This window comes from Saccopteryx leptura, chromosome 2, assembly GCF_036850995.1.
Source record: "Saccopteryx leptura isolate mSacLep1 chromosome 2, mSacLep1_pri_phased_curated, whole genome shotgun sequence".
NCBI lineage: Eukaryota > Metazoa > Chordata > Mammalia > Chiroptera > Emballonuridae > Saccopteryx > Saccopteryx leptura.
The window spans coordinates 265,357,977-265,379,864 of record NC_089504.1 but is presented as its reverse complement, the minus strand read 5'-3'; positions in this window follow the sequence as shown (position 1 = coordinate 265,379,864).

Sequence of the window (21,888 nt, the reverse complement as noted above, 5' to 3'; positions counted from 1 at the left end):
GACAATCTACATACTATAGAATGGTTTGCACAACACTTATTGCACACCTGTCCCACCCAGATGCCCTCCTGCATGCAACACAGAGGTTGGAAAGCTGAAAGTCAATCATCCCAGAATTTAGATCTAAATTGCAGCTAAGTTTCCAGATTCGGATGACTTGGATTGGGCCAAGCAGAGGTATCCAAAAGAATTTGCTTGGAAGTGGGATATGTGAAGCTAGAGACTGGTACCAACTATGGGCAGGAGGTGTGGTTCTGAGCTGGCAGCCGTGGCTGTAGCACTCTGAGTCCCAGGGAGCCTCGTGATTGAGCAGGAGGCTTTTATTTATTTATTATTATTTTTTTTTGTATTTTTTCTGAAGTTGGAAATGGGGAGGCAGTCAGACAGACTCCCGCATGCGCCCGACGGGGATCCACCCGGCACGCCCACCAGGGGGCGATGCTCTGCTCATCTGGGGTGTTGCTCTGTTGCAACCAGAGCCATTCTAGCGCCTGAGGCAGAGGCCACAGAGCCATCCTCAGCACCCGGGCCAACTTTGCTCCAGTGAAGCCGTGGCTGCGGGAGGGGAAGAGAGAGATAGAGAGGAAGGAGAGGGGGAAGGGGTGGAGAAGCAGATGGGCGCTTCTCCTGTGTGCCCTGGCCAGGAATCGAACCCAGGACTCCTGTACACCAGGCCAATGCTCTACCAATGAGCCAACCGGCCAGGGCCAAGCAAGAAGCTTTTAGATTTAGCTTTGGTGGGCAGAGGTGCCCTGTGTCAGGTGCCAGCCATTGTGGAAGCAGCTTCCTGACCGTGACAGAGTCAGCCCCTACCTAGTTCTATGATGTGACTTTGGAAGAGATCCTGGAAGCTCAGCCTGGAGATTCTTCCTTCAGCTCTGTCAATGAGCGTGTAAGTCAAATAAATGTCCTTGGCCTTACACTAGACCAGTGGTAGTCAACCTGGTCCCTACTGCCCACTAGTGGGTGATCCAGCTTTCATGGTGGGTGGTAGCGGAGCAACCAATGTATAAATAAAATATAGATTTAACTATAGTAAATCATTTTATAAAGATTTTATTCTGCCAAACTTAGCAAAAATCCAACATAAAATACTTGGTAAGTAATTATTATTATATGCTTTAACTTGCTGTAACTCTGCTTTAAAAATTTTATAAAGTAAAGTTGCTTCCCTACTTTATAAATCATCATTACTGTGGAACCAGTGGGTGGTTAGAAAATTTAACTACTAACAGAGATACAAAAGTGGGCGGTAGGTATAAAAAGGTTGACTGCCCATGCTCTAGACGGTTAAGAATCTACAACAACACATATGGGAGCTAGATAAGAGGAGCTCTCTCACTGGAGAATGGCAAAGAAAGGCTCCACTAACAACTACACACCAAGCCTAGAGGCTAATCAGTTCATCTTACAGTGGAGGACGGGGGACTTTGGGACAATGGTATCCAGCAAACTACTAATGGAACTCGCGGGCTTTCTGCAGTGACTAAGCATCTGGAAAAATTATTACTGAGTGTATAGGAAAAACTAATAGTAGAAGTATTTGGAAAAAGCTGAAAGCTAGGTACAGAAAAAAACATAAGCAAATAAAAAAGGAGGCAATTATTACCAGCAAAAAAATCAGTACGTTTACCAAAAGGATGCATAATCCAAGTACACTATTTGACTCAATAGTGAACAATATTTACATACCAGAAAAAATATAAATTATTGCAATAAAAAAAATTGGGGGTGGTGGAAGAAATTACAGAGGCAAATCCTCAACTACCATAAGAAATAACCTATAGATTCTATCTAAAATTGATAAATCAAGAAATAGCAGCATAAGTATACTCTTGGAAAGATGGCGATGAAGAGCAGGAGACACAGCTAAAAGAATCCAAGATGTAGGCCCTGGCCGGTTGGCTCAGTGGTAGAGCATCGGCCTGGCGTGCAGAAGTCCTGGGTTCGATTTCCGGCCAGGGCACACAGGAGAAGCGGTCCATCTGCTTCTCCACCCCTCCCCCTCTCCTTCCTCTCTCTCTCTCTCTTCCCCTCCCCCAGCGAGGCTCCATTGGAGCAAAGATGGCCCGGGCACTGGGGATGGCTCCTTGGCCTCTGACCCAGACGCTAGAGTGGCTCTGGTCGCAACAGAGCGACGCCCGGAGGGGCAGAGCATCGCCCCTTGGTGGGTAGAGCGTCGCCCCCTGGTGGGCCTGCCGGGTGGATCCCAGTCGGGCGCATGCGGGAGTCTGTCTGACTGTCTCTCCCCGTTTCCAGCTTCAGAAAAATACAAAAAAAAGAATCCAAGATACCCCTGAGGAGTTCTGTCTGATGGTGGAAAGAGGAGAGGCTATCGCTTGATGTAAGCCTTTAGCACTACTTGATCGTTTATTATAAATATTACTTTGATGAAAATTTTAAAAATTTAAAATAAAATAATGAAAGTTAGAGGAAAATATAACAAAATATACCCAAATACGTGAAAAGAAATAATTGATCAGAACAAAGAAATGACTAATATATAAGAACTACACCAAAAATAAAAATGGCGTCTTAATTGAGAAAACCAAAAGCTGCTTCAGTGATAACACCAATGAAATAGAAAAGCTTTTGGTAAGATTAATTTTTTTTAAAAAGCAGAAATCAGTAAGCACCATCAAAACCAAGACGAGGACACATTGCATATAGTGAAATTAGACATTCTTAGATAAAATTGTTAAATATTATATAAAATTTATTTGACAAACTATTTGAAATAAATGGTTTTCTTGGAAAATAAAATACAAATATTACTTTTGACTCAAGAATAAGTAGAAACATTGAATATATTGAAACCTTGGAAAAAATTGGAATCTGTCAAAGAACCACTCTAAAAAAAAATGAACCAGTTTTGTACAATTTCTTCATGTAGTTTCAAAATTTTTTATGTTGTAGAAACCGTTCAGGGACATGTGTTTAAAACACATCTTTCCAAGCCACTCAATAAATCCAACTCTTCTTTTTTGTTTTCTGCAACCATTAAAAAAAAAAAATTAGATTACTTACATCTACCCCCATGTTTTTACCTTTTTGTTCTCAATTATGGGATAACTGACCAAAACTTAATTCATATATTTAATTTTCCACAATTTGGTGATCATTCAGTCCCACTCTATTTTAACTGGTTTTGTTTAAAATATAGTTCTCTTTCTCATTCTTAGATTGTTCTCTGAGCAGAAGTAGGGCCTATGACCACAGGGACAGCGATCTCCCAAGCTGTCAAGCAGGCTTCCTCTTTGGTAAGTGGTTTTGAGAAGCTGGACATACAAATCTGTGAAGAGACTTCACCAATGGGGGAGGCTAGTAAGTATTTATGGGCCAGTCAGCTCTTTTAGCAAGCAAAAAAGAATATGAGCTAAAGCCAATCCGCCCACTGCTCCCTAGAGAGAATGGTAAAGGTAACCACAGCACAGGCTGGTGCGCCTCTTTCTTATGTTAGCTTGGTGACAATTCCTTGAGTCTTGAGATACGTAGGTGGGATCAGTCTTTAGTTGCCAGTTTCAAGCAAGTACATTCATTCTATATTTGCTAGACTATTTTAGTAGATGTTTCAGAAGGAAGGTCATCAAATGCACGTGCTTATGTTATTTTCTTAACTGCATCGCAGGGAGAATTTCCAACAGTGTTCATTGGAAAGTCAAAAAAAAAAAAAAGGATGTGCAATTAGAAAAATAGTAATTATAATTTCTTTTCTTGTGGAAGTATATTATGCATACTGTAATGTGCACAAAATTTTATGTTTATAGCCTGATTAATTTTTACAAAGTGAACACAATTCTGCAACCACCATCCAGGTGATGAGGCCTCTAAGAGGCCTGGCTGCTTCTTCTGCTGCCCTGGCAATCCAGTCATCAGGCTGAAAGAAGCTTGGGCTAGATTCCGAATGATGAGACACCGTGTAGAGAGAGGGGACCACATGGAGGAGCACGGAGGAGCCAGACAGTGAGTGAAGATTTCTTGGAACTCCTAGCCCAACCTCTAGCTGAGTGTCCCTGAGTGACCCCAGCCTTTGCTACACGGAGCACAAAAACTGCCCAGGCTGAGTCCTGCCTGAATCCCTGACCAAGTGAATTGTGAGAGAGCTGCATTCCTTTTCTTTGTATACATCACATGATTTTGATATCTCCTTGAACTTAGAAGTTGCAAATACACTACAAAGGACTTCTTTCTAAGTCATTTGAGTTATGTTGCTACCTTGATGCCCTAACACTAGGAATACTTTGTGAATTCATAACCACAATACAGTCATCAAAATTAGGAGATTAATCTCATTTATCATCTCTGTTATAGGACACAGATCTAATGCAGAATCACCTATTACATTTACTTGTGATGTCTCTTAAAACTCCTTAGCCTTTCTTTGGCTTCCATGATTTTGATATTTTTGAGAATCACTGTCAAGTTACTTCGTAGACTGTCAACTTGGATTTATCTCAGATTTCTTTATAAGTTCAGGGGTTGCAGCTTTGTCAGGAACATTGTGGAAGTAATGCTCCATTCTCATTCCCCCCAATCTGGGCACAAAGAGTTTTGATTTGGTCTATTTAACTCTGATCACTTGGTTAAGGTGATGTCTGCCAACCTTCTCTACTTTATACTACTCTTTTTCTCTTTGTCATTCATAAATAAAGCAGTATTTTGAAACTATGCAAATCTTCATCAAACCTTCAATTTATTCATTTATGTTAACATGGACTCACAAATTCATATCTTGTTACAAGCATTACCTTGCTGTTCAATGAGTCCCCACTGTGACCAATAAGAACTCTCTTCAAACAAACTTCTGTGTCCTTTTGACATGTATTTCCTTTCAGTCTGGCTCATCTTTTAACTTCCCTGAACCAACTCTGGAATCAGCCATTTTTATAAGGAGTCCTGATTCCTTTTAGTGGAGGATGGTATTTAGAAGCCAACTTCTGGATAGTTGGTGTGCTCATTGCTATTCAGAGGGTTGCTACTCCAGATCAGAATTAGGTATCTTTTTTTGTGTGTGTATTTTTCTGAAGTGAGAAGCAGAGAGGCAGAGAGACAGACTACCACATATGCCCAACTGGGATCTACCCAGCAAGCTCACCTGGGGGTGATGCACTGTCTATCTGGGGCATTGCTCTGTTGCTCCATTGCAACTGGAGCCATTCTAGTGCCTGAGGCGGAGGCCATGGAGCCATCTTCAGCGCCTGGGCCAACTTTGCTCCAATGGAACCTTGGCTGCAGAAGGAGAAGAGAGAGATAGAGAGAAAGAAAAGGGGGAAGGATGGAGAAGCAGATGAGCGCTTCTCCTGTGTGCCCTGGCCGGGAATTAAACCCAGGACTTCAACACGTCAGGCCGATGCTCTACCACTGAGCAAACTGGCTAGGGCCTCAGAATTAGGTATTTTAATATGTGTATCTTTTACCTATGTTTATTTATTTATTATTTATCCATTTTAGAGAGGAGAGAGAGAGAAAGGGGAGAGGAGCAGGAAGCATCAACTCCCATATGTGCCTTGACCAGGCAAGCCCAGGGTTTTGAACCAGCGACCTCAGTGTTCCCAGGTCGATGCTTTATCTACTGTGCCACCACAGGTCAGGCTTACCTATGTTTACATATCTCTCTGTAAGATTGAAATCCAGGAGTTTACACCAATACTTCTCATTCTAATTCAATACAAAGTGCTTGTTCTAGTTTTCTCCTTTTCCAAATTGTTAACTACCTTCTCCAAAAAAAGTGAGTAAGCTGATGCCCATTATTGTTAACATAGTTGTCATTTTTGTGCATTTTTATTATTTATGTTTATGTATTATCTCCCATTGCTTCTGCTGCATGCTTAACTTGTTCAAGAAATAGCAATCAGTCTAGTTTAGGGGAAGCAAAAAAGAAAATCAGTAGAAGATGAAATCCGTATTGTTCACTAGCATCCTAATATTAAATCTTTGTTCTAACTTCATGAGAACACTCAATAGGTATTATATATAGATGTGAGCTAAATTTAAAGTAAAGAGCGATCTTATAGGTGGATCATCTTCAGATGTGTACTTTTTTCTTCCTGTTTTGTCTTTTAAATTATTTCTGTCTTATTTATGTTTGTGGGCTTCATAATAATTACTTAGTACATAGCAGATGACCCATATAATTTTATCATTTAATTTTAATTTATATTTAAAAAATTTAAACTTAATAAATTAAAATTTGGTTTTAAAAACATGATTGAGCCTGACCAGGTGATGGCTCAGTGGATAGAGCATTGGACTGGAATGTGGAGGACCCAGGTTCTAGACCCCAAGGTTGCCAGCTTGAGTGTGGACTCATCTGGTTTGAGCAAGGCTCACCAGCTTGAGCCCAAGGTTGCTGGCTCAAGCAAGGGGTCACTCGGTCTGCTGGAGCTCCCTGGTCAAAGCGCATATGAGAAATCAATCAATGAACAACTAAGGAGCCGCAATGAGGAATTGATGTTTCTCATCTCGCTCCCTTCCTGTCTGTCTGTCCCTATCTGTCCCTCTCTCTGACTCTCTCTCTCTGCCACAAAAAAAATAAAAAAATTAAAATTAAAAATAAAAACATGATTGAATATTTTTATTTTCTAAATAAGTATTGACTGCATTTTTTATAAAGGAAATAATGATTTGCAATATTTCTGAGGAAACTGGCTTATTTTTATATATTCTTAAGGTTTTCTTTTTAAAGCATTCTATTGTTTTAAATATGTAGCTTAGACTCCTAAAAATAACATTTCCTTCCCCTAAATGCCAATATATTCTTTTTTCCTATTTGGCAAACATTGATTTGGGGCTTCCTAGGTTTATAATAAAAGGAACATCAACCCACACCATTATTATGAATTAAAATTAACACATACCTTATTGCATTCTTCTTTTTGGATCTCGTTTCAGAATAACTATGTAATATCTTTTTAATACTATACCTTGGTGAGAAAATGTATTTTGTAGAGTATAATAATAGGGTCCATTCAGGAAATGGAAACCACTCTAAGACCTGTGAACAAAGGGACTTTAGTATAAAGACTTGGGTATGCACGTGATGAAGGTACTGAGAAGACTCACAGGGATAAGATGGCAGCCCAGGTATTAGTGGGGGCAATGGGGTGGGGACCTCTTACCAGAGCCTAGAGGCCCAGGCCATGGGTGGGGGTGGGGGTGAGAACCATAGTAGAGTGTGGCCAGGAGGTGCTAGGACCCCCACGGAGAGAGGCACCCAGTTGGAACTGTGGCCACAGAGAAGGCACGGTGACTGTTGGATGTGTCACCTGAAGCAGAATGAGGAACACAGCAATACTTTGGTTTCTTTCTCCTACCATTCAGTCTTTTGCCAGTGCCTCCCATTTGGGTAAACCTAATAGGAGCTTAAGTTAGCAGGGAGCTGGGAAATGTAATTCCCCGTGATACAGACCAGGGCAGGGGAATGTCACATTTAAAATCAAACAATCTATGGCTTTAGAAGGCACGTCAATCATTCTTTTTGGAGAAATAAGGCATTAGCAATTAAGGGAGGGGAGGAAGGACAAACCTGTGGATTCCAAGGCCTGTTATTGTTCTTCCTCTGGGTCGTGTTATAGGATGTGTTCACTTTGTAGTAATTCATTTACGTGTCTATGTATAATGCAATAAAAAGTTATTAGTCAAATATATCCAAGTGAAAATATACTAAAAATGTTCAGTAAAATAATAGTAAAGGTTGTGTTAAGGTATTAAAATTGTGATTTTTGTTTTTGGCTTCCATTCTTTTCCAAAATTTCTGTACCATTGTTATCCATTTATAATATAGTCGTTTGCCATAAAACTACCTCTATTATTTAAAAAATTATGCTTATTAACATGATTTACTTTTTTAAATGGAGATCGGATCTGAGATATCTGTGAGATAATTTTTAAAAGAACCATGCATGGAAGTCATGAATTCTATTAATTTAGAAATCTTTCAAAACAGATGATCTCTGTTTCTCATAATCATGGTTTGGTAGATGCTTTATTATAGCAAGTTATACTTAAGCACTTTAGATAAAAACTAAGTAACTTCCTCAGGTGAGTTACTTGGAATGTGTTCCCTTCCTACAGAAGCTAAACCAGTATATCTAATCAATACCTGGATGAAAATGAAGTCAGGCATAAACACCATAGTTACAAAGGGCAATTTCCTGTTTTGTATAGTGTAAATTATCTGTTCATTTTTAGTTGTAACACAAATGTTTGATTTGTTCTAGAACAAATCCTACTCTGTAAAAATTAGCATGTTGTTAGGTCTCCAAAGATGGACCATGACAATGAGCCATTATAGATGATTTAAAGTGTAGCATTTTATAGCCTCCCCACGTCTCAATCTAATTCCTTTCTCTTCTAATAATGTATCTTCATTTCACTTAAAAAAAAAAATTCGCCTGACCTGTGGTGGCGCAGTGGATAAAGCGTCGAACTGGAAATGCTGAGGTCGCAGGTTCGAAACCCTGGGCTTGCCTGGTCAAGGCACATATGGGAGTTGATGCTTCCAGCTCCTCCCCCTTCTCTCTCTCCTCTCTCTCCCTCTCTGTTTCTCTCTCTCTCCCTCTCTCTCTCCTCTCTAAAAATGAATAAATTTTTTTAAAAAAGTCTTCTTTATGTGCTCAACCACAAGTACATCAAGATGTATTTTGATGCTATAGTAACTCAAACTAAGAAGCATAAGTGAAGGGACAAATAAATAGATCAATGAAACAGAATCTAAAAAACAAAAACAGATTAATGTATATTTGGGAATTTGGAATATGATGAAAAAGGCTACAAAGTTATGGGGAAATAATGAACTTCAACAAATGATCTTAGGAACAACATTTTTAAAAAAGCTTTTAGATCTCTACTTTAAATCTTATCCAAAATTTAGTTTGAGATGGACTGATGATTTAAATATGAAAAGTAAAACTTTTAGAAAAATATAGGAAAAATATTTATGACCTTAGAAGGAGAAACTTTTCTTAAACAAGACATAAAAATCATAAAATGTTCATTGCAGTATTATTTACAATAGCCAAGATCTGGGAAACAGCCCAAGTGCTGTACTGATGTAATCCACCATCAGTAGATTAGTGGATTAAAAAGCTGTGGTACATTCACACAATGAAATACTACTCAGCTGTAAAAACCCATGTTAAAACATTCACGTTTATACTATTCCATTCTATGACCAAGTCACAACTCATTTATCTATCCTCCTAAGGATGCAAATCTGGGTTATTACTAGTTATATACTGCAGTGAACAAAGCAGTTACGATCACCTTGTGTAGGAGTCTCTTGGTATACTTGAGCTAGAGTTTCTTGATTCTAAAACTGAGGGGTAGAATTTCTGGGTTATAGGGTCTGATCTAGTTTTGACCCTTCCAGTCCACGAAAGGCCTCCATGGTGCCAGGTGGGTAACTTCATATGCTCATTATGCTTGTTCCTCAACTCAGCTTTCCCCTCCTTGAAACACCCCACCCGCGGTTCCCAGGACAGCCCTCTCTGCTGACCTTGCTCGCATCCCAATGACAGCACCTTCTCCATCTGATTGCCAGCTCCTCCTAATCCCTCCATCCTCCCTCTCATCCCTAGAGCTCCTTGGGAGTCCTTCCTGAGCCCTTTCTTTTTCCTCTCTGTCCATACTTTCTCTAGATAAACTTATCCATCTGACTTTACATACCATTCATTTATTTTAGACCCTAATTTTATTGATCCTCAGCTTTCTTCTTCAAACCCCAAGTTTATAATTAACTGCACAGATCACTCATAGTCATCTCCAACTTGTGTTTAAAGGGAATGTTTTTTCCCCATCTACATCCTATTCTACTCCAGTCGTCTTTATCCCAATAAATATAGGTAGCTCTACCACTCTCTCCATTTCTGAAACCAGAAGCTTGGGACTGGCTCTGGATGCCTCCTTTTCCCTCATCCCCATCCATCCAGCCCATCACTGTGCCCGAGGGTCCTACTTATGAAATACACCCTGAATCTGAACACGTCTCTTCGCCTGCATTGCCACCACCCAAGCCTACGCGACTACCATCTTCTACCCGGGCTTCTACAGAAATACTAAACCGGAGCCCCCCACCCCCCACTTCCATTTGTGTGACCCTTCACTCTTCCTACAGCTGCCAAAATGATTTCACTTACAAATCCTGCTTCCCCTTCCTTAAAGACTTCCAACAAATTTCCAATCTCTTTACCCTAGCCTACAAGGACCTTTGTCTGTGTTTTTGCAAAAATTCACTAGCTGGCCAGGAAGTCAGTTTAGTGGGGCAGAACCAGCATTGGGAAATGATGGAACAAAATAGAAAAGATCATAGACATTCACACATAATAAGGGGAGGTTTTGTTTCGTGTGAACATTTTGCTACTAGTGCTGAGATATAAAATACATTTCCTACTGTGAGTTATGGTGATGCTAAGTAAAGCTTCCCTCCAGCACCTGCACGCACCTCTCTGCTCAGCCTCACGTCAGGCCTCTGCCCCCTGGTCCCAAGGCTCCAGTCACACGGGCCTTCTGTCGGGTCTCTATAACTGCCAGCCCTTTGCCTTGTGGGCTTCTGCACGCCCAGTGCCTCTGCCTACGTTGTCCCTCCTACTAGGCTTCCCACAGATGGCTTCATTTCATGTTTTGGATCTCAAGTTAAAAGTCCCCAACTCAGAGAGGCCTACTCTGACCATCCTATTTACTTAGTTCCCCACAATACCCTATTTCTGCAAAACACTAATTACAACCCTTGAAACAATATTTTAAAAAGATATTTAAGGTCTGTCCCTACCAGTAGGATCTGAGGACCATGGGAACAGGAGCTTTCAGTCATTGTTGAATCCCAGCATCCTATAAACTCCACCCTGTTCTAGTTGCTAAAGCCTTACAGCTGTGAATAAGACCCATATCACATCCTCAGATTTCCCACAGGGAATAATTTAAAATTATTTGTAAAATATTCATCAGCCTTGACAGATATCAAAAGAGTCTGTGCATACTGTGGAAATAGAGGGGAATTTCCTTAATAAATTCCTGTCTGACTCCATCTATCTTATGACTTTGCTTCCTTAGTGGAGGATGTTTGGTGGTGGCTTTCGAAATGCCATTGAATCATTGCTTAAAATTCCATCTAGCTTTTTAGCCTGGCCACACAGCGCTGATCAAAAGTGGTCCCGAGGAAATGAGGCAATCCCTTTTTCTTGGCTTGGAGTCCACCTGAACAGTCACCAAGAGTCTCTTTGTTTGGCTGAGTGGATCCAACTTTATGAATGAATAGCCCCTTTACCAATGAACAATAGCACAGACCTAGACCACTAACTGGTTGGGAGGTATTAATCTCCATGCAGGTAATTATTTCCAGAAATCTAGCAACTACTAGAATGATTCAATCTACTGAGTTCTAAAATCTGAACACACTTAAAATGTTCTTTAAAACTCTAGAAATTTCATAGTTTTTCTGCTGCAAACTTTTCAGTTCCAAATTCATGTTTTCATTGAAATAGTGAAGTTTCAAATATTTTTCTTGAAGTTATTAGGAATTTATAATTTAGAATCTAAGAGACCAATTTCATTGATAAGTTTAATTCACTTTTAACTCTTCAACGTGAGGAACTGATACAGTACACTGATCAAACGGATAGTTTACCCCTGCACCTGAAGTGATATGTAAACCTACAGAGAGCCACTGCCGTGACCTGCAAATGTTGACTTCAGGAAGTTAAACATGAGACCTCAGGCAGAGGTTAATCAACAGTCTATTTCTAATAGCTTGCTGACAAAGGCATCCTTATTCTGTGTGTTTCTAAAAACCAAGTGAGTTCCTGTGACCTCACCATGAAAATGACAAGCGTGCTTTGCCTCAATGGCCCGAGAAACCATGGAGTTCTTCAGAAACAAAAGTAAACTTTAGAACAAGAAAATAACTTAGACCGATTTTCTTCCAAATCGGACTGTTGCAGGTAATCCGGGCTCCTCCCACACCTCCGTGTGAACTGGAACATTTCATGCTGAATCAATTGTGTTGAGTAACACACCAGGCTGTACTTAGCTCTCATCTGGAAAATACCATAGCCAGGCTCCATTGTTTGAGGGCATTCACTTTTTGGCAAGAAAGAACTTCCAAGGAGTATTCATTCTCTCTGTTTCTCTTAGGCGCTAAACCTTCGTTCATAGTGCTACAGCCATGTATGGTGAGACTTAGGTTGAGTCCTATCTAAGTAGAAAGGCATTATTGGATTTATCTAAAAATACCATTTGAAGACACTATCCATGTCTTACTGTGTTTTGAATTCATCCCAGTCCACTTTTACACAAAATTTCTGACTGACTTAATGTTTAAGATGTCCCACGACCTCAGATTTTTTTAAAGGAAAGAAAAAAAGGTAACAGAAAAACCCAGAAGCTTCTTCATTTCTGATTTAATCTTGCTGTTGTTTAGATATCAGTCTCTTCATTCCTTTGCTGTGTCTGTCAATTTTCAGTTTTTTCATTGAACTGCTTCGGGATAATCATGACGTGTCTGTTGAGTGACCCAAGCTTGGAACATTGAGGTGTGCAGAACCTAATATCATATCACAATGACATTAGGCAGGGGCAGCCTTCTAGAAGGGGGCTTCCTGTTTGGTAACATTTTATTGTGACATTTCCATTTGTATTTATCTAATGACATTATTTTTATTTAAAATTTTAGTTTAAAAATTTAAATATAAAGATTGTTTTTGTGAAAACTAAATTGAATGAATGCTTTGGAAACAATAAGATCAAATAGCTTCTAACTGCTTAGCTGTCAAACTAGATGTGGCTTAAACAATAAGTGTGACAGGCATACAAAGGCCTCAGGACAAACATCTCAGGCACAACAGAGAAGCCAGCTGGCCACAAGAGGGAACGCTGTGGGCGGCAGGTAGGTCAGTTAGGGGGGGAGGAGGGAGGAACCATAAGACAGAACGTACTTAATGTTGACCTAGCCATTTTTATGGTATTCCTAAATTTAAAGATATAGCACAGGTGTTATAAACTGTGCCAGAAATATGCAATTGAACAAATAAAGTAAGAGAGACTGATGAATACCTTGACAACGATGACAATAAAAGTGGGAACAAAACATCCCAAAGAAAATGCCATGTCACTTTATGATTATGAACAACTCACAGAGTTTTTGTTACAAACAACAGGCCCTGACTTTAGATATTTAAGCAGTTTATTAAAAGAAGTTTTTAGAGAATATTGGGTGAATACTATGGATGCATAGTTTGATAAAACTGTAAAGGAAAAAGGAACAAGTCACTGGTGTCCAGAGTGTGTTCTTTCAACACCACCAGGCAATTAACCTGGAGATGGAGTCACATCCCACAGATTACAAGCTCAGTCCTATGAGGACAAGGCTGTCCCCAGCCATACACACTTCAGATACCAATGGCAAGTCCACATTGTCACCTGTGCTATACAGAGGTTCCTAAGACCTCACCTTGAGTTCAATTAATATGCTAGAGTGGCTCACAGAACTTGGAGAAACATTTTACTTACTAGAGCACCAGTTTGTTATGAAAGCATATACCTTAGAAACCACCAGGTGGAAGAGATACGTAGGGCAAGGTATGTAGGAAGGGGTACGAAGCTTCCACTCTCTGAGTGAGGGCTACTCTCCCCTCCTCTCCAAGTATTTCTTAACTTCGAAGCTCTCTGAACCCCATTTTTGGGATTTATTACATAGGCATGATTGATTATATCTTCAGCCATTCGTGATTGAAGTCAATCTCTACTCTTCTTCCATTCCCAAAGATGGAGTGGGGAAGGGGACCCACTGAATGCTCCAACCCTTTAATCACATGATTGGTTCCCCCAGCAATGAGCCCCCATCCTTACTGTTACTTAAGGGTTTTCCAAAAGTCGCTTCATTCACATAACGAAAGACATGTTTAATGCTATCATTACTAGAACAAAGACCAAGTCTGTATTTATTATAAATCACAATATCACAGGGTAGCTCACAGCATCAATGGGAGGACTGGAGAAAACAGGCTTGAGGCGACCCTTCCAGGCACAAAACTGAAAACCAGGGTGCAGAACTGGTCTGGTGAGGAACCTGCTGCTGCTGGCCCTGCTCTCCCCTCCATGGAGGGCACACCATGGCCCTTCTGCCAAGGGCCAACTCCACAGTGCTCATCCTGCCGGCCAGGACCAAAGGCGACTCCTGGGTGAGAACTCAGCCTGACCACCACAGTCACTCCTCTGTCTCTGTCTGCAAAGATGTGCGTCCTCTGTGGAGTCTGATTTCCTCCTGCAGCTTCTTCTTCTTTTTTTTTTTTTTTTTGAATTTTTCTGAAGCTGGAAACGGGGAGAGATAGTCCGACAGACTCCCGCATGCGCCCGACCGGGATCCACCCGGCTCGCCCACCAGGGGCGACGCTCTGCCCACCAGGGGGCGATGCTCTGCCCCTCCGGGGCGTCGCTCTGCAGCGACCAGAGCCACTCTAGCGCCTGGGGCAGAGGCCAAGGAGCCATCCCCAGCGCCCGGGCCATCTTTGCTCAAATGGAGCCTTGGCTGCGGGAGGGGAAGAGAGAGACAGAGAGGAAGGAGCGGGGGTGGAGAAGCAAATGGGCGCTTCTCCTGTGTGCCCTGGCCGGGAATCGAACCCGGGTCCCCTGCACACCAGGCCGACGCTCTACCGCTGAGCCAACTGGCCAGGGCCCTCCTGCAGCTTCTGAAATAAAATCTCACGCGCTTATGCACCCGCTGCAAAGCGTCTCAAGCAACTGAGTTTTCTGGGTTTCCATCTTGGGGAAGCAGAACTCCTGGACCAGAGATGTCCTAGCCTTAGCAAGAGTGATCAAATGATGCCAGACAGCCTGAAGATGTAAGCAATGGCTACTTCAGCAGCTTTTCATTTTCCATGGATTTACTTCTATTCAGTCAAATCCTCCTAATCTAGTACTTGTGGCATCAGACCTCTAAAACTCCACTTCCAAAGTGTGGCTTATCAAAGTCTCTAATTTCTCCAAAAGAATACAATAATTAAGATGAGTGGTGACTCTGTACACATCTCTTCGTAGTTAAGAGCATTACTCAGGAACCAGACTTCCTGGATTCATGTCCCAGCTTTGCTAGTCATTAGCTAGGTGGCCTTGGGCAATATATTGTAACATCTCAATCTCTCAACTGTAAACTGTGGGTCATAATGGCAGCCTACCTCATAGCAGTGTTGTGTATTTTAAATGAGTCAATATCTGTAGAGCCCTTAAGACAGGGTTTGAATGGGTAAAGATGAGCTATTATTTTGAGTAGTAAGGCAACGTGAATACAGAGTCTATAAACTTTACGGTAGCAAAGGTCAGAGTTGAAAGCTCAAAGGTGAGAGAGACATTGCCCTTGCATTCTGAACTGGAAACCAAGTGTGGGAGCCAAACACATAAACAGCTGACACCAGACAGATGACAGTAAGCGCACAACATCGTTACACACGAAATACTGTGAAAATATATTAAGGATGGTGACATTCTTTCCTGTCAGAAGAATCTTGTGAGCCACTCTGGAGTATGTCAAATTTGAGCTATGTCTTCAATAAAGAGTTTAAATGTGATGGGCAGTGTAAGGTCGGTGGATAATGGGGGATGGTCACATGGGGAACCCAGGCCCGTGAACTTTGGCTAGGACCGCCCACAACCAAGCGCGCCAAAAGAGGCTTCACAGGAACCATTTGGGAAAAAGCGACTGTCTGCCAACCAGTGAGATTTCACCACGTCATATTAGCTCGACTTCCCTAGAGGGACCCTTTAAATATCTCCCACGGGGCTTAATCCTTGCAACTTCCCTGGCCTCCATCTTACCTCACAGCCAGGGAACCTTGCCGGGTGGGATGCCCACTCTGTACTCACTCTGTACTCAATAAAGCCGTTTGCTATTCCACACTTTGTGGCTTCGAGCCCTCTTCCTTTCTTCTCCGTGGGGGAAAAATACCTTACAGGCAGATGCCGAGGGGAAGGGCGTCACAAGTGTCGATCTGGGATAGAGAAAGTTTAGCAGGAGATCAGCCTGGAAGGGCAGCAGGGACCAATGTGTAGAGTGCCTTCAGCTCTAGGCTTGGGAGCTACACCTGATTATGAACGCAATCACATCTTCCTTTAGTACCAGGATGTCTCCACCCACCCCATCATCCCACTCCAAACCTCTCCATTCTTTCTCTACTCCATTAGCCTCAGACTGTAAGTTCTATAGAAAGATACGAACTTTTCCAGGCTATAAGAGACAAAATTAATGACAATTATAAAGTCTATTGGAACCTGTTTTGAACTGGCCTCGCCTGGAGGTATCCCACCCCCAGTGCTGTACTCCTCCCCCAGCTGCCTGAAGGAGGTTTTTATTATCTAAACAGGCAAAAGCCAGCTAAAAGTATTTGGTGGTTCAGGTTTTTCAGCATTGAAGAGGTAAAGACATGACTTGCATCCTCTTACTCACTCTCCAAGATCTAAGAGAAGGGCATGGAGAAATTCTGTTTAAGTCAAGCAGTTATTCATTTAAAATGTAGCTCATTTCCCTTTCCCTTAGTGTTTCGTATGTTCCCTCCAGGGACAAATTCCCAGAAGTCAGAGGGTGACAGCCTCCCTGGATCAGTGCTTGCTCACAGAGTTCGGTGGGGCTGGGGGTCCCGGGCCACAGCCAGATCTGGCCGACACCACAGGGCACCCAGGGCTCTGGGACCTCTCAGCCAGAAGTGACCCCTGCAGTAGGCGAGCCTTCCAAATCTGCAGCCAATCAGTTGACTTATGAAATGTCTTCACCAGTAAAATATATGATGGCTTAGACTTTTAATACATATCAAATGAATCTTAGTTAAGAAGTAGTCCAAAAGAAATACGATTTAGAATTGCTAGTGATAGGAACAGAATAGAGAGCCCAGAAATAAGCCCATGCCTATATGGTCAATCAACACTCTTAGAAGAGAACATAGGCAGTAAAAATCTCTGACATCTCACTTAGCAATGTTGTTCTTGATATATTTCCTCAGGCAAGGGAAACAAAAGAAAAAATAAATAATGCGACTACAGCAAAGGAGACCATCAACAAAATGAAAGATAACCCACTGAATGAGAGAACATATTTGCCTACGATACATCTGATAAGGAGTTAATATCCAAAACTGATAAAATAAAAAAAAACTTATACAACTCAACACCAAAGTATCAAAAATCCAATTAAAAAGTTGTCAGAGGACCTGAATAGTCACTTCTTCAAAGGGGAGATACAGATGGACAATAGACATATAAAAAGATGCTCAATGTCATTAATCATCAAACCTGACACCTGTCAGAATGACTATCACTAGTGAATCAACAAATACGTGCTGGGGAGGAGGTGGAGAAAAGGAACCCTTATGCACTGTTAGTGGGAATGCAGACTGGTGCAGTCATTTGGAAAACAATTTGGAGATTCCTCAAAAAATTTATAAGAATTTTAATGATCCAGCAGTTCCACTTCCGGGTATAGATCCAAAAAAACCCAAAACACTAATTTAAAAGAATATATATGCACTGCCATGTTTATTACAGCATTATTTACAATAGCCAAGATATGGAAGCAGCCCAATCGTCCATCAGTAGATGAGTGGATAAAAAGTGGAGTTACATATATAATAGAATATTACTCAGCCATAGAAAAGAATGAACTCTTACCATTGGACCACTTTGTAAAGTATGTTATTGTTTAACCACTCAGCTGTACACCTGAATCTAAAACAAGATAATATTGAATGTAAACGGTAATTGAAAATAAAATTTTAAAGTAATTTTAAATAAATATGTTTGCTGTACTATTAGATATCTATGCACTCTTCCAAATGTAAGCTAATTAGCTATTGTCGTTCTTAGTGTCCTTTACTGTCAAGACTGAAGTATATGACTTCTGATAGTTGTTAAGACAAGTCTGGGCCATTACCACGGGAGGCTGTGCCCTGAAACACATCTGGTGATTCTTTACTTTTGTGTGGCTATGTAAAAAGAAATTAAAATCCTGTATATATTTCAAAAACTGCTAAAAACAAAACCAGAACACAAAACAAGTATCAGGGAGTTAGTACACATTGTCAAAGTTTGAAGATTTAGCAGAACATCGTGATTGAGGTTAAAGAGGTGTTAGACATTAGAGAAATGTGTCTGAACTTGCCCTTTAGCCAAGTGCTGTGCAGTCTGCTTCTGAGTCAGAGGCTGGGGCTATCAGCACTCAAGGAATGCTTCAGGCTCCACCCCGCCCTGTGGGATGAGACCCCTTAAGCATCCCAAAAGCTCTCTAGTGCCCTCTTCTGGAAAAAATGAGGACCTACAAGCTTCCAACAGAGTTGTTCCTGCATCATTCAATTTGTAACTATAGAAATGATCCCTGAAAGTATAGTCTTCACCATTCAATTTGTTTACAAAGTCAAGGTCAAAGTGTTAAGAAAGAGGGAAAGATCATTGTTCCAAGAGAGAGAAAAATTAAAGTATTTGGGAACAAATTGTTGATTGGAGTGTTCAAGTTCAAGTAGTAAAACTGTAGCTGCTCTGTGTTTACCTGTGTTGCTTATATCTGAACTTCCCTCTGGGAATGACTGCTTGATGGGAAAAACATTCCTTCCCTTGCAGCTGTCAAAGTCTAATATTTTCCTCTTGACCTCCTTTAGATTTTTACTCAAATGTCAACTATCCTCCCAATTCTGTATAAAAATTGTATCCCCAGCCCACTCTCCCAAACTCCCCCATCCCTGCTCACCCCTCCTCATACTTTTCTCATTCTCCCTAGCACTTACCACCATTTAATGTACTATACCTTTTACTTTTTCAAGTGAGGTATAATTCACATACCATACAATTCATCCATTTAAAGCATACTATTCCATGGGTTTTAGTATATTCTCAAAGTTGTACAACCATCACTACAGCCAGTTGTAGAACATTCTTATCATCCCAGAAAGACCTCCTGGGTATCAAGGAGTTCACAACCTCAGGGGTGAGGAGGACAGATACACAACCTAATCCTGGGTATCAAGGAGGTCACAACCTCAGGGGTGAGGAGGACAGATACACATTTCAATTCAGGAGTTAAAAAAATATTTATTGTGTCTCTATAGTGGTGCAATTCTTAAAACTTTTACTAGTTATGTGCCAAGGGTTGGCTAAGTACTGGGGATAAAAAATATGAATGTCATTGTCACTGCATGTGAAACTTCTGCAGATTATTATTATTATTATTATTATTATTATTATTCCATGCAGAAAGTACTCTGAAGCACAGAAGAGGGGCTCCAGGTTTTTATAAGCCTGATGGCATTCTAGAGAAGGTCAAGTTCTCAGCTGGAGAAGGATTACCAAACCAAAGTCAGGCTCTGAATGGGAAAGAGTGAGATCCTGAGACTTGGGATGGTGCCCCCTTGCCTGACACATTTGAAAATAGTGAATCCTCAGATTCCCCTGAACCCTCTGAGCTCACTTGTCACCGTTAAAGGCTAGAGTCCCTAGGGCTTGGAGATGATGAATAGGATTCTAACTGAAGGACTATGTGTACCACTCCCGAGAATCCACCCCATATTCCCTCTTGGCCACCAGTCCAATAAATAGTGCTAAGATATGACATAACCCAGCCACAAAAGTACTGGTCTGCCAAGGAAGGAGAAGGATACTGAAGCAGTGGCCCACAGATACTGGCAAGAGCTGGATCAGAGAGTGAATAAAGGAGAGTTTATTAATATGGCTAGAATTCAACTCTTACATACATAATACACATGATCCTTTGTGATATGGCTTAGGCCATATTATACCTCTCCAACCTGATATTTTGTCTCGATTTGGCCTCTCTATTCCAACTATACCAACTACCTAGACCAACTTGTTTTACCCCTCTGTAAAACCAACAACTCACTTGCCTGGAACATTTACTCCAACCCCCATTCTGCCCCTAACTCAGGTGCTTATAGCTTCCTTCCATTTCATGTTGCAGCCTATATGGGAATGTATCTGCTAACTAGGGTAGAAATGAACACATCCACTTTGGAAAACAATTTGGCAAGACTGAAAGTTTTAAACTGTTTACACTTCCTGATTCAGGAATCCCACTTCTCCTTGGGTGGGGGGATCTGAAATATTGGCAAAAAATTATGCATAAATATTTTTAAAGGCATATTTATTATTATGAAAATGAATGTAACCCAAACATCTGATAGTTTAAATTAATGAAAATTATATCCATACACAGAAATTATGTGAAACTATTGAAAATAATGTGCTTAAATAATCTATAATGATAAGAAAATGCTTATGATATGTAAGTTAAAAAAATAAAAAGCTAATATGTCAACTTTTTAATAATGTGATAGAAAAAAATAATTGAAAGAAAATATTCCAAAATCTAACAGTAGTTATTGCCAGACATTAAAAGTACAACTGATTTAAATTTTCTTCTTTCTTACTCTTTTCTGTATGGATTGACCAAACGGGCTCCAGGAACAGAGACTGTTTTAATAATCAAGACAGCTTAAGTGTCCATTCTTCTGGAAAGAAAGGTCCTTTCCTTCCCCCACCCTCATGTAGATTATATGTGTGTGTGTATATCTTTATTATATGCGGCTTAAGTGTCTGTTTGTCGCCGATAGCTTATTGGTTGCTTGCATAACTGTACTAGCCAATGGGGTGAAGTTGCCACGTCATTCAAATAGGCCCGCCTTCTGGCATGCCACCTTACAAATTGAGGTTAAAGATTGAAGCAATTATTATGCTGTTAAGAAATCTTAACACCAGAAGGGGTCTTTGCAATGGTACAAGACTAGAGGTTCTCCAATTGAAAAATAATGTCATAATAGCTAAGTCTTTGACTGACTCCTCTAAAGGTGAAATACATGTCATTCCAAGAATTGATTTGGCTCCATCTCAAACAGGGTTGCCGTTTCAATTGAGACGTAGACAATTTCCTGTAAAACTTGCCTTTGCTATGACCATCAATAAGTCTCAGGGCCAAACGCTTAAGCGTGTTGGCATTTTTTTACCTGAGCCTGCATTTGGACACGGTCAACTTTATGTTGCCTGTTCAAGAGTTCGTGAAAGAAGGGACGTAAAATTAAAAATAATTGATGGTCCTCTGCAAGGCGAGCTTAAAAATGATGGCAAGATCTACACAAGAAATGTTGTGTACAAAGAGATCTTTAACATGTGAATTAACATTTTATTATTTAAATCACCTTTATTTATTGAGCTAGCAGTGGCTCTTAAGAAATGTACCGCCAGTGGTTTCCTTCATTGCACTCTACTTTAAGCAATTAAGCAAGTAGAAGGGGGAAACCCCGTGGGGCAGTAAGCAAAGGGGCATCCTCGCTGCCTGCCCTGGGTAATTCAGTTTGAATTAGCAGACACCTTTGCACAAATCATTTTAATTACAATTTATAATATCTAGAACAGCGGTCATTTCGTATGACCTCAGGGTTTTCTAGTATATATATAATTTTTTTCATGGTTCTTACTAAACACAATAATCTATTGACCATCTGCACCCTTCACTAGGACTATGAAGATAGGAATTTCTTTTATTTCGATAAATTTGGAATCTATGGACTGCCTGGCACTACCTAACAAATAATTGTTTGCATGGGGGCGGGGGTACAGGGAGTTGCTGTTTTTGAACTTTTGACTAGGACCAGTGGTCTCTATTATTCTGAACCGAAGAAGAAAAACCCCACTACAACTTATTTAAAAACAAACATTTTGAAGAAACGCTAGAGTAATAAGAGTTTACTGCTAGTGAGTGCAAACTCGAGTTGGGTATCATTTTAAACAAAATCCAGTACTCCTGACAAAAGGAAAAACTTTAGAGTCAAAACATGATGAATGTTAATAATTATTCCTTGAACTGTAGTAACACAGTATTAATACTAATATTTTCCTCCAAATAAACTC